Below are 14,802 nucleotides of genomic sequence, written 5' to 3'. Positions count from 1 at the left end.
TATTAGTCCCCTATTATGTCTTTATAGAGGCAAATTATGTATGTTTATCCAATTTTGTACAATGTGTTATTCTTCTTGGAGGTTTTTTTTCTGTATTGAATTTATCTTTAGTTTCTTCCCATTGTGTGTCTTTCATATTTGAGCTTTCTTTAAAAAATTGGTGACCTTAGGGTGTTTGGAGGACCTTCTTGGGTTGGGAGATGTGTGCCGAATGTAGACTATAGATCAAACACAATGGCCACTCAATGACTCTATTTCAAACCACAACACCCAACAGGAGAGAGAGAACAAAAGGGAATGCCATGCCACAGAGGTGGTCGGGGGTAATGGAGTGGGGGTGGTAGGAGGGATACTGGGATCAGTGGTGGTGGAGAATGGGCACGGGTGGAGGGAAGGGTACTCGATTATTGTATGACTGAAACGTAAATCTAAAAGTTTGTAAGTATGTAACTATACCTCACGGTGATTTACTATTTGAAAAAATGATTATATAATAATATAGAAATATGGGGGTGGGAGAGATAGTACAGTGCTAAGGTATTTGCCTTACACACAACTGACACAGGTTTAATTCTTAGTTTCCCAATTGGTCCCCTGAGCGCACCTGAAGTGATTCCTGAGAATAGAGCCAAGAGTATAACCACTGAACACAGCTAGATATGGCCTGAAACCTAACAAAAGCAAATCAGAAATTTTCTCCTTAAAAAAATTCAGTTATGGGACAGGGAGAGAGTACTGGGGTTAAGGCACTTGCTTTGCCCAAGGAAACCCTGAACACAGTCAGGTGGGCCAGTGGTTCAATGCCTGAGAGGTGTTCGGGAGTTTATGCCATGCCAGAGATCTAGCCAGGTCAGGTGCTTGACCCTAACTAGAATATAACACTCCATTTAATTCCTTATTTTCCAATCCTGTATCTCAGTCATGGGTTTAACAGAATCTGATTTCTAATCCCCAAATCATATTTAATCTTGCAAGTTTGTCCAAAAGCTTAGGTTTTCTGACTTCTTGGCAGGGGGTTTGTAAATAAGTGAGCTGGAACATAAATTATCTGAAGCAAATTGTTCTTCTCTTACTTAATGAGCCTCCAACCAGTGAACCAAAAAGAAATAAGTGGAACATAAAATAGACTTAATTCTTTGCCTCTTCATTATTTCTTGGCCTGACTAGGTAATGACTAACCAACTACATCTAAAAAGCTGAGGAAACTTAGCTAAGGGAAAGCGAGGAAAATTTTTGTTGCTGGCCTCAAAGAAGTGCTCAGATGGCTGAAGGTCACTCCAAGAGCTTCCCAGCCGACTGGACAGGGTGATACAATGCTGATTATAACCAAAATAAAATGACAGTATGCAAAACAAATAGCAATATACCCTTTACCTATATAGGAACCAAAACAAAGTCACTCGTGCTTCATGACTCTATTGAGAGGGACCCAAGATCAAGACTTTGAAAATTGGTCTGGGGATGTGGTCCAGTGGTAGAACATTTGCTTTGTATGTGTGAGATCTTGAGTTAGATTCCCGGCACTACAAATAAGTAAACACACACACACATGACTTTGAAAATAAAATGAAGAAATTATTGAAAGTTTTCTACCAATTATTAAGCAATACTGTATTAGCAAGATGGCACACCTTATCATATTCAATCCACACACTATCACACATATCTATAGACATACCTGATGCTATTTATAGGTATTGATATTAACTTAGCAAAATTATTTGATTAAGACCTCCTGCCTTCTCCACCCCAAATTAGAAGTGGTAGAATTGGGATGTGAATGCAAGACTTTTAACTTGAAATCTATGGTCCTTGCCCCACACCATCACTAATTATATGGGATTTTCATTGAAGAGCACAAACCAACTTAGCTGGGTGGACAGAATGAGTGCATCTGTGGACAATCTGTCACTGTCACTGTCATCCCATTGCTCATCAATTTGCTCAAGCGGGCACCAGTAACGTCTCCAGTGTGAGACTTGTTGTTACTGTTTTTGGCATATCGAATATGCCACTGGTAGCTTGTCAGGCTCTGCTGTGTGGTCAAGATACTCTCGGTAGCTTGCCAGGATTGGGATTAATATATATATATATGTATATATATTATGTGCTAATATATATAATATGTATAACTAAAACTTGAAAATTGAAAAAAACCCCACAACTCTTATCTTTAACACTTGTCTCTTATTTTTTAAAAAAAATTTTTATTAGTGAATCACCATGAGGTACAATTACAGACTTACAACATTCATGCTTGCATTTCAGTTAAAAGGTGGTCTAGTGCCCATCCCTCCACCAGTGCCCATTTTCCACCACCAATGGTCCCAGAATCCCTCCCACCACTCCCACCCTGTCCTCCCCCCACCCCACCCCTCCTCTGTGGCAGGGCATTCCCTTTTGCTCTCTCTCTCCTTTTGGGTGTTGTAACACCTGTCTCTTATTATTGATTGAAATTGGTATAATCCAATTACTGAGCTTGATCTAATGAAAGTATACACACACACAATGGTATACTCATTAGAGGATATCTAATCTTTCCAAGGATCCATATAACATTTATAACACATTGGCCAAATGCCATGTCATAGAGCAAATAATTCTTTTTTTTTTGCTTTTTGGGTCACAACGGCGATGCTCAGGGGTTACTCCTGGCTCTGCATTCAGGAACTACTCCTGGCAGTGCTCAGGGGACCATATGGGAGTCTGGGAATCGAACCTGGGTTGGTTGCATGCAAGGCAAACACCCTACCCACTATGCTATCGCTCCAGCTCCAAAGCAATTAAATCTAAACAAAAGATTCAGCCCAAAGCAACAGAACACATAGACTGTGTTCTGTGACAACAATATAGTAAGTTAGATACCAATGACAAAAAGGCAAATGAAAAAAATTTTCATGTTCAAACATTTTAAGTGTACATCTAACTAATCTTTGACTCACATTGGTACTTATATGTATTTGAACTAAATGATAATAAAAATTCCACAAGTATTTCCAGGAATGATGCAATAAGAAGGGAATTCAAAAGAAATTTTATTTATGTTTTCCTATTTTAGAAAAGATAACAGGTGGAAATAAACAAGATAGAATTTATATCAAGAATGTGCACAAAAAGTAAAGTTTACCAAGGTAAAGGACATGATGCAATAACAGAGAGATTAGTGAAATAAAAGGCCCAAAAGGAAAAATAGAGAGTCACAAAGTAAAGGTTTATTAGCCTGTGGAAAATGATCATTAGAGAGAAATCTTTAATAGGATTAAATCTAGGGGGAGAAAGACATGTGGTCAGCAATCATGTGAAAAATCTCTTGGTGCCACTAATCTTTGGTGAAATTCACATCAAAACCTTAATAAGATCATTCACCCTAAGTAATATGGTCACTTTCAAAATAAAAATAAACAGGTGTGGGCAAGAATGTAGAGAAGTTAGAACTTCTGCACACTACTGGTGGAAAGGTGGAAATATTAAATGTGCAGCTGCTATGAGAAAAAACTTAGAAATGTTTTTGAAAATTGCCAGAAGAAGCAACAATTTCACCTTGTGGGTAAATAGCTAAAAGAAGTGAAAGTAGGAAATTGATAAGACATTTGAACACCCATATTTATTACAGCATTGTTCATAATAACAAAGAGGTAAAAGCAACCCAGGTGTACATCAACATATGAATCAATGAACAAATTATAGTATAATCACACAATGGAATGTTGTTCCATTATGAAAGCACAAATCCTGTCATCAAACACAATGAATCTGGAGAACATTTTGCTAAGTTCACACAACTCTCAGGAAGACAAATGCTTTATAATTCCACATATATGAGGCGTCTAAAGTTTGCAGACCTTTAAACTAAGTAGGCTAGTAGCTTCCAGGGAGAAAGGAGAGGGAGAAATGTTATAATAGGTATAGAGACTCAGGTTTTCCAAGTGAAATGTCCTAGAGATCTGGGGAGGGGAGACACTAGAGCAATGGTGAGGGGACGTTGACCCTGTGGTGGAGATGTGGTGATGGAATGTTTACTGCAAGAAACTGTGCCGTTATCAATATTGCAAAGCATGATGCCTAAAACAAGTCTTCCAGAATTAAAAGAAAACCAGTTCTAGCAATCTGTTTTGTCTATTATATGATAATGTGAATATACTTAGCACTAGTAAACAGTACACTTAAAAATGATCAAAATGGTAAATTTGCAGGGGAGGATGAGGTGAGAGGCAGGAGCCATGTTGGAAATGCACAGGGCTTACTCCTGCCTCTGTGCTCAGGGATCAATCACTCTTGGCAGTGCTCAGGGTATCATATATGGGGCCAGTGATTAATTTGGGGAAGGTCACATGCTCAGAAAACATACTATCCCTTGGGCCCCAAGATGGTAAATTTATGTTACTGTTTGTTTGTTTTTATGGTCCCAGGAATTAGAGCCAGGTCCTCACATTTGCTAGGGATGTTTCTTTCCACTAACCTATATCCTCAATTATGTGTTCTCATCACAACTAAACTTAAAAATAATTTAAAAACACAAAATAAATAATGAGCAATAGAAAACCATAACTACAGATTAAATGGAGACATGAAAATAAACATTGCCAGCATCAATAATCATATATTCACAGAATTGAAAACTTATAATGTATATATAATTATCATCATCATCATCTCATTGATTGTCGAATTTCTCGAGCAGCCTCAGTAATGTCTCCATTCATCCTAGCCCTGAGATTTTAGAAGCCTCTCTCTACTCGTCATTCCAACAATGCCTTATTGGAGGCTGTTTTAGGGTCAGGGGAATAAGACCCATATATGTATACATGTGTGTATACATATGTATATGTAAATACATATGTATTTATATGTATATTATATGTATACACACATGTATATATACATATAAGTACATATAAACACATATACATATATACTTGTATATATTAGTATAATATATATATACTAATATTTATTCAAGAGGAAGAAAACAATGATCCTGTAACTATAAAGACAATTTTTTCAGTAGTCAAAATTCTATAAAATAAAACACCAAAGGTGCTGGAGAGATAGGACAGTGGATCAGGCACTTGTCTTGCATATGACCAATCAACAGCACATATGGTTCCAAGCACCACAAAGAGTGATTCCTGAGCACAGAGCCAGGAGTAAACTCTGAGTATTGCCAGCAATGGTTCAAACTCCCCTCCCCACAAATGGCCAAAAAAAAAAAAGCAAAATACCATAAGATAATTTTTCTGTAAATTTCAATTAAATACCCAAGTTATTGCCCAAAGTTGTAAAACTAAGTTAATACTAGGTTATTGGCAAACTGTATCTGAAGATGAGTGTACATATCAGCCTCTATTTATCTATGGGTCATCTATTTTTCTGTCATAGCAGAGGAATATGAAGATTAATTAATATTAGAAACCTGGTCATGTAATTGATCATATTTACCCAAAGGAAAAAAACCTATTGATTGAGTTTACTAGTGACTGATATAAATCCATACTGTTTGTAGATATAATTGAGATCATACAAGGGAATAAGTACTACTAAACTCAGTTAGCTGGTTATTTCTGGGGAACAAAGATGGGGAAGAAACTGAAAAAAGCTATGCCAGGGTCTTTGATTGTCACCATAATCTTGATTTAAGTCCTAAGTAAATCTGACAAGCTGTTAAGGTGTGACAGTTTTACCAAAAAAATGTGATTTTTTTGGTAATTTATTTATACTCTTCTGAAAGCTATAATAAAAATACTTTTCAGGATCTGGTCATGCTTACTTAGTTTTCCAAAAAATAGCTGTTATTTTTCTTTTGAAAGAAACATTACTCTTGTGTGGGATTCTGAAAGGAAAAGGACTGAACAAGTCTTTTTTTAAGTCACCTTCAAAATGTAGAGCAAAAATAAATGTATATTAAAGCTTTTAATATTCACTATTTTTTATTATTAACTCATCTGGTATAGTCATTGGACTGAAAATATGGATAGAGATGATATAAAAGCTTTATAAAATCTCTTTTGTGTTGTGAGAGGTGATAATAGAGTTATCTGATTCAAAATGTTGAACTAAATGCATTTGTCCTCTCTGCAGAGGCAGTATTAGATGGCAAGAAATTTATAAAAACCTAAGATCTCCCAACAGCTTCTTGAATGTCAGGGAATATTTCAGAGACTGCAGGGAAGAGAGGAGCAGGAGTAGGCAATGCACTAAAGCCAGGATTGATGGAACATTGAATTACTGTGTGCTCTGACCCTAAAAGCCGAGAACACCTAATTCCTGAATTCTCTTGTAAATGCTCAGAACATTGGATTCCTGTATTCTCTTTTGCAAATGTCCAGAACACTGGATTCCTGCATTCTCTTTTATTTTTTATTTATTTATATTTTAAAATTTTGTTGAATCACCATGAGATAGTTACAAGCTTTTATGTTTGGGTGCATTCTCTTTTAAATACCTAAGAACTGCAGGCATTTAAGCCTTGAGACATTTTTGCTGCAGTCCCACCCTATGACTTAAGTACAAGGGGAAAATAAAGAAGGTTTGGGTTTTTTCTTGAAGAAATGGCCCAAGCTGTCCTGAGACCATATTTTAGAAGTGTGGTATAGACTTATTCTGAGTAATTCTTATTATTACTTAATTATGATTCAGAACAAGTCACAGTCTTCTTAATTTTACCACTTGGTAGTATTGGTCTATATGAGATGACTTATAGACTGTGGTAGAAAAAGGATTGGTGTATGGCAACACTATATGCCTAAAACATAGACATTTAAACATTTTAAACTCATGTTACATTAGTAAAATAAAATAAAGGCCAAATTTCATGCTCTCATAAATAAGACATTCAGTAAATACTATCGTCATTCCATTTTATCAACTTTAAAATGTAAAAAATAATCATGCATCAGCAGATTTTTTGAAGAAACCCCATGATAAATAAAAGTAAGCCAATCAAATAAAATGAAACGTACACTGGAGGTGATAAATAATTCAGTAGACATAAACCAATTACCATTTAACTGCATTACTACATGTAAGGCTAAAGAAAAATTTTTTTTGAGATTTTGACTAAAAGAAATAAATTATAAATACCAAAGGAGTAAAAACTGAATTTTGAGTTTTGGTTTTTAGTCCATATTCAGCCATGCTCAGGGCTTCCTCCTGGCTCTTTGCTCGGGGATCACTCCAGGAGGGGATCAGGAAGTCGTACAGGGTGCCAGGATTTAATCTGGGTTGGCAGTGTGCAAGGCAAGTGCCATATCCACTGTGCTATCTATCTGACCCTGGAAAAAAATTTAAGAAATATAAGTGGCTTAACTTTTCTGTTATGAATGATATATATTTATAAAAGCATAGGTGTCATAAACTCATTTTTGACTTTTAGAATCAAAGCAGACAAAGCATAGATGATTATTTGGGGCAAGGGGTGGAATCCATATCCAATAGTGTTCAGGGCTTACTTCTGTGTCTGCGCTCAGGGATTACTTCTGGTGGTGCCCTGGAAATCTTGTGTCCAAGGGAATGAACCTGGGCTGATTGCATGCAAGATCTTCGGCAAAGACTTATTTTTTTCTTAATGTAGAGTACAATATAAAAAAAGTGAGCAATCAGACTAGAGAAATAGCTCCACCAGGTGAGCACATACTTTGCAAGCAGAGACCCAGGTTTGATCCTTGGTACTTCATGGTCCCGTGAGCACTGCTGAGAGTGACCCTGGGACACAGAGCAGGGAGAGTACTCCGGAGCACCTGTGGGTTTGTTCCCCCAAAACAAGCATTCAAATCCTCAAAAGTCAGCAATCTTAACAATGCATAGTAGAGCTACAGATAGCAAAGATGGGAGGGGGTTGTCTCAAAGAATCAGAAACAAAGTGCAGAAAGAGGATATTGATGTTAATATTTTCAAATTAAAAAGTGAAACACTTGGTTGTCTTTATGTCTATGTCTATGTATCTATAGAAGTTTAGATTCAGATTTACAAATATAGCCATCCGAATAATTTTTTTCAAAAGGTCTGGTTGAGAGGTAAGGATGGTGGCAGTAAAGACATATATTTGAATTACAAATTAATCCCAAATTGGCAAATGAAAGAATGAAAGCAAAAGTATCTGATCTAGGGGCTGTAGATAGTTCAGGGAATTTAGACAATTGACTTGCATGTAGTCGACTAGAGCTTGGTCCCTGGCATTGCATATCGTCCTCTAAGCACAGTCAGGAGTGATCCCTAGACAAAGAACCAGAAGTAAGCCAATGAGGATATCTGAGTGTGGTCCTAAAAATCAGTATGCATGATCTACAGATGGAAAGAAGCAAACTTTTCCAGGGAGAAAAAACATTCTGAGTATTGCGAGAAAATTTTTGAAGTATATTTAGAATAACTCAAACTCCACTTTGGGTTATTTTGGTTTTGTCTATTTGTTTTGTTTCAGGGTCACACCTGAAGATGCTCAGAGGTTACCTTAGGTCTGGTAGTGTTGGGGAACATACGGGATGCTGGGGATCGAATACTTGTCCATGACCTGCAAGGCAAACGCCTTATCCACTCAGTGCACTGTCTCTCCAGCCCCTCTAGATTTCCTTCCCAGCGCCACAAATAATGCTGTTTCATCCATAGACTGAACATTAGATATTTTACATTTTTTCTATCTACAAAGACTATTTGTGAGCGATAGCACAGCGGGTAGGGCGTTCGATTCCTCCATCCCTCTCAGAGAGCCCGGCAGCTACCGAGAGTATCTTGCCTGCATGGCAGAGCTTGGCAAGCTACCCGTGGTGTATTTGATATACCAAAAACAGTAACAATGAGTCTCACTATAGAGACGTTACTGGTGCCCGCTCAAGTCGATGAGCAATGAGATTACAGTGATATAGTGATATTTAGAATGTGATTAATCCTGTTATTTTGAGTATTATAACTGATGGTATAGTTTTGCTACCTGTTTTTGGAAATGGCCAAAAGTCACAAAACCTGGGACCACCTCCCACATCTGCCACCATGTTGATTCACCCATTGCCCCTATCTACGGATTCAAGACTAAATCTTTAAGGAGATGCATGCCAAGTAGTTAAAATTTTCGGAAACATGGGTCCCCATGCCCGAAAATTCTGGGGCACCCTTGGGAGATGGGTGGGCTAAGTACCCACTCTGCCAAAGCCCCAGCAGCTCCACTCACACCCCACCACTGCAGCCATGCAAAGGGTTCAACTCCACAGCTCTCCTAATATTCTCTGCAGAGATTCCAAACTGTGAATTATATGAGAGACGCCCTTCTCTCACAGCTGCCATCATGTCAACTCTTTGGCCTAGACTATAATCTTGAAGTCTCTGGACTGCACAACACTTTCTAATTCCTCAGTACATAAATTACAGTAGAAGCACACCCAATTAGATGGGAAAGTAACATAGAAGCCAACTAAGCTCAACACACAAAAATAATAACACAGAGGGTACCACAAAGTCCTTGGCTAAATGCCATGCTCAGTGAGTTCAGCCTGGCTGCTTTGCCAGGACCAGTGGTTGGGAGAAAGCCTCATTCTCAGAGGATCTCTTAGAGTGCGATATCTTTCTTTTGTCTGTATGCAAAGGAAATATTCCTAAATGTGCAGGGGTTACTCCTGGCTTTACTCCTGTGGCGCTCAGGGACCATATGGGATGATGGAAATCAAACCTGGGTCAGCCATGTGCAAAGCAAACGCCCTACCTGCTGTACTATCGCTCCAGCCACTCAAAATATATGTTAAGCAATCATCTCTATAATCTAATTTTAGTACATCTCACTACTTGGAAAACATTAATAATTACTCTTCATGCTTCTTACCTCTATGAAGTGCTGGGCAGATACTGATCCATTTTTTTGTTTCTATAGACTTGCCTATCTGGACATTTCATAAACAGGCATCACATGGCTTATTTGTGACTGGTTTCTTTCAGTTAACAATACAATGGTTACCCAAACTATAATATAGGCCAATTCTTTATTAATTGTTCGTGTCAAATAATATGCCTTTTGTTAACTTATATTTTATTTCTCCATTTCTAGATGGTGGATGTTTGTTATTTTTCTCCTGATTTTGTTATGTACAGCTGTTGTGATTATTCATGTATATATCTTTGTGTGGACATATGTTTGCATTTCTTTAGGTGGACTTCTAGGAGTAAAATGGTTGGATCACATGTGCATTCTTGTCTAGCACTGTAGCATTGTAGTCCTGTTGTTCTTCGATTTGCTTGAGTGAGCACCAGTAACGTCTCCATTCTGAGACTTGTTGTTACTGTTTTTGACATATTGAATATGCCACAGGTAGCTTGCCAGGCTCTGCCGTGCAGGCGGGATACACTCAGTAGCTTGCCAGCCTCTCTGAGAGAAGTGGAGGTATCGAACCCGGGTCAGCTTTGTGCAAGGCAAATGCCCTACCTGCTGTGTTATCGCTCCTTGTCTAATGTTATGAAAAACTGCCAAACTGTTTTCCAAGTTTCCAATTTCTCCACATCCTTGCCAATATTTGTTGTTGTCTTTACTTTTTAAACTATATTTATTTTATTGTGTATGAAGTGAGATTCCACTGTTATTTTGATTTGTCTTTTGTTCATGACCAGTAATGTTGAACATCTTTTGGTGTCCTCATCAGCCTCTCACATATGTTCTTTGGGAGAAATATCTACTTAGGTCATTTGCCCAAGTCGATGTTCTTTAACATTTTTTCCTTATCCACCCCAATACTTTTCCCATATCCACCCCAGTGAATATCATACTAACATGATATTCATCATCACTCATTTGCAAATATTACAAACAAACTCTCTTCTATCCTCCACCAGTGTTTTGGTGTAGGTCTTCAGAGCCACACTAGCTGTATTCAGGGTTCAGAGTTTATTCCTGGCTCTGTGCTCAGGGATCTCTTCTGCTGATGTTCACAATCAAATCTGGGGAGACCTGGGAAGGCAAGCTTCCTCCTCACTTTTCTATCTTTTGGTTCCTACATCTCACCAATTTAATGGTAGCTTTTTGTCCTTATACTCCTACCTCCATCACTCTTTCCTATAGTATTTTACTTTACTTTTATTCCCCCCATACTATATTATCTTAATGATACAATATATTTTGCTTTTGTAAGTCAGGTATTATAATTCACTGGGATTCTTGGTGGTGGAATATGTGCACTGGTGAAGGGATGGGTATTCGAGCATTGTATAACTGAGATTTAAACCTGAAAACTTTTTAACTTTCCACATGGTGACTCAATAAAAAAATAAATTAAAAAAAAGAGATAGGTATAAGATGTAGATACTTTATGTCATTAAGCCATAAGCATCTAATATGTAGCAAGGTTTTCTGGTTTTTGATCATGATTGCAAGTACTAGTAATACATCAGTGTACATTGCTCAAAATAAAACTACATCATAAATCTTAATAAATAATCATTACAATAATGAATTTTATTTGCAACAAACCTCTTAAATAATTCATGCATTAATTAATGCATTGCCAAAATGAATAATTCTATTAATTTTTCTCAAAAAATATATGCACATACAGGTATACAACTTCTAAGAAATATTGCTTCCCTAAATAAATATACAAGTATGTGTAAAAGTATGCAAATAAGAATATAGATATGCACATTTTATGCTGTTTTAGCAAAATCTTTAGATATTTGAAACTTTTACAAATCTTAAGCCAAAAGACACATATTGACCTATTATAAAAATGTTTTAATGATCTATCTGCTAATTAATCAATTAAGTATGCCTTTAATTTTGTTAAAAGCAAAGAATTGGAAAACATCTGACTGGTAAGGATGTATCTTCACATGATTAATTACTCTCTCCATTTGTGGGAAGTAGGCCAAGAGAGGCTTCATCAAGTCTGATCAAATGGCTATTAGTTTAACCCAGTTATTGTCCACTTTGAAGCAGTTTTTTAGATGAGCTAAATAAGGTGCTTTTAAATTATGCTTCCTTCTCATTAAACTAGGTGCTTCTAACTTAAACCATTATTTTTCACTCAGAAGCACATTATTTAAGTTGTTATTTGAGGAGACCAGTGGAATGATACACTTTCAATTTCAATAGATTTTAATCAATGCAATATTAAAAATAGAATTAGCTTATCTCCCTTATCTCCCAAATGTTACTTACATCTGTTTAATGTCAAAAACTTGTTGCTGGAGATTTAGTTTGTTCAAATTTTGGAGAAGGCGGATAGAATGAAAGTGGCCAAACTTGTAAGCATCAGATTTTACAAAAGACCCTGGGAAGTGGGGTACTTGCCTTAGCATTATGCACATGCACTCCATAGAGGCACCCCCATTCTGTCAGAGGGAACATGCTACCCAGTTTAAAATAAGTGTGCCGAGTTAGTGGCAGTGCTAGATTATCCACAAATCCATTGCTTTTCCTACTCTTTTAGTTATTTTCCAAAATTTATAAAGACTTTCAATACTATTTACTGGGGGCCGGAGTGATAGCACAGCGGGTAGGGCGTTTGCCTTGCACGCGGCAGACCCGGGTTCGATCCCCGGCATCCCATATGGTCCCCCAAGCACCTCCAGGAGTAATTCCTGAGTGCAGAGCCAGGAGTAACCCCTGAGCATCGCTGGGTGTGACCCAAAAAGCAAAAAAAAAAAAAACAACATCAATACTATTTACTGGACATCATCACACTCAGAAAATTTGTTTAAAAAAGATGATACTTGCTATATTTAGATGGCTTAGATGGCTTTCTCTTCCACCTCTTTTAGAATAAAAGGCAGATTCTACTCACCATTTAGGAAGTTTACTCTATTAGAGATCCCTGATTAGAGTTAGGGTGTGGATTGGCCTAGAGATTGTTTGCATGCCTTGTCTCTAATCCCAGAGCCCAGTTTCGTGGGCATTGAGTTCAAATTCTTCAGCTCTGTTATTTCAAGAGAAGTTATTACAACACAGATTGGGAGAGGAGGAGAGGGAGAGAGAGAAGAGGCAGATAGAGAGAGAGAGAGTGAGCGAGAGAGAGACCTGGAGAGAAAAAGGGAGTGAAGAGGAAAAAGAGAGGAGAAATAGAAACTAAATTCTTCAAGCTGGGGTGCTGGGGTTTGTATTCAATGAGAAAAATAAATTTAATGTCTACTTTGTTTCAGCCCTAAATTCTGAGGTGAGAGTAAGAAAAATATCTACTTTTTTTCTCTGATATAATAAATTCACAAAAAAAATGGTATGAAGTCAGAGAGATAACACAGAGGTTAAAGCTCTTGTGTTGCACACTGTTGAACTGAATTTAATCCCTGTCACCATATACACCTCCCGCGCTATAAACTCTGCCAGGAGTGATATTTGAGCACAAATCCCTGAGCACTGCCAAGATGTGTTCCAACAACTGCCCCACCCCCCCAAAAAAAAGAAATGACTAAAAGATGGAAAATTAGTCTTCATGTGTGAATAGAAACCAATGAAACTATTAAAATATTGATATGTGTTCAGCTATTTATAACTATTTCTATTTTTCAAGAAAGACAATTTCAAAGGAACTAAGCTCAGACGTTTGCATGTAAGTCCCGTCTCCTCATCCAACTGTTTTTGCTCATTTCTGTCTTTGTTTCCACCCAGAACTAAAATATTAGCATGTTTCAGTGTCTGGAGTAATGCTATGCTTTTGGATGCTCTATAATTAAAAATCATTAACCTTTGAACCTAATTAATCATTGAGTAAACTATATATATAATTGGTAAAACGATGTTTTCACCTCTTAGATACTTTTTTCAGTAATTTATAATTAAACAATTTTTTTCAATAATTTTCTTTTACCAAATTGAATACATAATTTGGGTGTATTGACTATACACTGGGACTATACCCAGTGGTTAGGGATCATGCCTGGTGGTGCACAGGGGACCACACGGGGTATTAGGGATTAAACCTGGCTCAACCACATACAAGGCAAGTACCCTACCCATTGTACTATTGTTCTAACCTCACCTTTTCAATTCTTTTTAAAAATTACTTAATTTATTTTTTAATTAGTGAATCACCATGAGGGTACAGTTACAGATTTACAGATTTTCGTGCTTGTGTTTCCCTCATACAATGTTCAAGAACCCATCCCTCCACCAGTGCCCTCCACCTCTACCCATCCCTCCACCTCTACCACCAATGAACCCAATATCCCTCCCACCCCCCAATTCCAACTCCCCACCCTATCCTGCCTTTGTGGCAGAGCATTCCCTTCCATTCTCTCTCTCCTTTTGGGTGTTGTGGTTTGCTAAAGGGAGATTGAGTGGCCATTGTGTTCAATCCATAGTCTACTTTCAGCACACATCTCCCTTCCCGAGTGTATTCTCCAACCACATTTTACTTGGTGTTCCCTTCTCTATCTGAGCTGCCTTTTCCCCCAGCATGTGAGGCCAGCTTCCAAGCCATACAGCCAACCTCCTGGTATTTATTTCTACTATTCTTGGGTGTTAGTCTCCTACTCTGTTATTTCATATTCCACAGATGAGCACAATCTTTCTATGTCTGTCTCTCTCTTTCTGACTCATTTCACTTGGCATGATACTTTCCATGTTGATCCACTTATATGCAAATTTTATGACTTCATCTTTTCTAACAGCTGCATAGTATCCCATTGTAAAGATGTACCAAAGTTTCTTTAACCAATCATCTGTTCTCAGACACTTGGGTTTATTCCAGATTATGGCTATTGTGAACAGTGCTGCGATTAACATATAAGTGCAGATGTCATTTTGACTATACTTTTTTGCTTCTCTGGGATATATTCCCAGCAGTGGTATCTTCAAAGATGACACACAACTGATCAACCAAATGGAAACAGAGATAA

Source organism: Sorex araneus, chromosome 7 (genome assembly GCF_027595985.1).
Source record: "Sorex araneus isolate mSorAra2 chromosome 7, mSorAra2.pri, whole genome shotgun sequence".
In the NCBI taxonomy this organism is placed as follows: Eukaryota; Metazoa; Chordata; class Mammalia; order Eulipotyphla; family Soricidae; genus Sorex; species Sorex araneus.
The sequence above is the reverse complement of the archived record's forward strand: the minus strand, read 5'-3'. Positions refer to the sequence as shown.